This window comes from Myotis davidii, unplaced genomic scaffold (genome assembly GCF_000327345.1).
Source record: "Myotis davidii unplaced genomic scaffold, ASM32734v1 scaffold18, whole genome shotgun sequence".
Lineage (NCBI taxonomy): Eukaryota > Metazoa > Chordata > Mammalia > Chiroptera > Vespertilionidae > Myotis > Myotis davidii.
The window spans coordinates 6,358,965-6,360,633 of NW_006292696.1; positions in this window are offsets into that span (position 1 = coordinate 6,358,965).

Consider the following 1,669-nt stretch of genomic DNA (forward strand, 5'->3'; position numbering starts at 1 on the left):
GTGTACCAACCCATAGACATATTTTCTCTCCTCTATTTAGATTTTCTTTAAAATCTTAACAAAATTTAAACATTTTTCTCCATAGAGGCCTTCAACTTATTCCTTGATTTTTTTTCCGGGTACTTCATATCATTGATGCTTAGTATCTGATTTAAATTTTTTTTCATTTGTTGCTGGTATTCTGAGATGCATTTTTGAATGTATTATTTTTTGTTGTTAATCCTCACCCAAGGATATTTTTCCATTGATATTTAGAGAAAGTGGAAGGGAGGGGGAGCGGAAGAGAGAAACATCAACGTGAGAGAAACACATCAACTGGCCGCCTCCTGCACGCACCCCGACCAGGGCCAGGAATTAAGCCTGCAACCTAGGTGTGTGCCATTGACCAGAATCAAACCTGGGACTCTTCAGTCTGCAGGCTGATACTCTATCCACTGAGCCAAACCAGCTAAGGCATGAATGTATTTTTCTCCAACCAGGAAACTCTCTTTTTAATAAGTTATCTGTAGATTATATTGAATTTTCCATGCAGAAAAGCATTTTCTGCAAATAATGGCAGTTCGGCTTCCTCCTTTTTTTATTTTACCATGCTGGTTAGGAAATCGAGTACATATTTAACAGAAGTTTTGATAGCAGGCATTGTAGTTTCATTACAGATCTTAAAGGAAAGGTTTTAGCTTTCTACCTTGGGTGTAATACATGTTGCAGATTTTATGGAGCTACAACTTATTAGATTAAGGAAGTTCTGTTCTATTCCTAAATATTCTAATAGGTTTTCTTTTTTAATTAATTTTTTAACTTTTTTTTTGAGAGAGGAAGAGAGAAAAACATCAATTTGTTATTACACTTGTTTATGCATTCATTGGTTGCTTCTTGTATATGCCCTGGACCTTAAGGTATCAGAACAACACTATAACCAACTGAGCTACCCAGCCAGCCAGATCCCCCTTTTTTCTTTTTCATGAATGGATAATAAATTTTATAAAATGCTTTTTGTGATTCTGTTAAGATGATCAAGTGAATTTTTCTTCTTTTATCTATTATAGTGACAGACTATATTAATTAATTTTCTATTTTACATTCTTAAACATGGATTGGCCATAAAGCATTACTTTTTATTTTTATACATTGCTAGATTAATGTGCATATATGTCTATGCTAATCTCATAAAAAGAGCTTAAGAATGTTTCTTCTTTCTGGCAATCTTTAATAGAACTTGCCAGTAAAGCTATACTTGAAGTTTCTTTGTGAGATTTTAACTACTGGTGTTTTTTTGTTTGGTTGGTTGGTTTTGTTTTTTAATCATTAGAAAGCTAATCAAGTTCCCTATTCTTAAACCAATATTGGTCATTTTATAAGAATTTGTACATTTTGTCTAAGTTTTCCAATTTTCCACAATATTTTTATATTATTTCTTACTGTCTATATAACCTATAGTAATGTCACTTTTTATTTCTGCCATTATTTGTGCCTTCCTTTTTTATTTATTGTTTTATATATTTTTATTGATTTCAGAGAGGAAGGGAGGAGATAGAAACATCAATGATGAGAATCATTGATGACTGTCTCCTGCACGCCCCCTAGTGGGAATTGAGCCTACAACCAGGCATGTACCCTGACCAGGAATCGAATGCTAATCTCCTAGTTCAGTGGTTCTCAACCTGTGGGT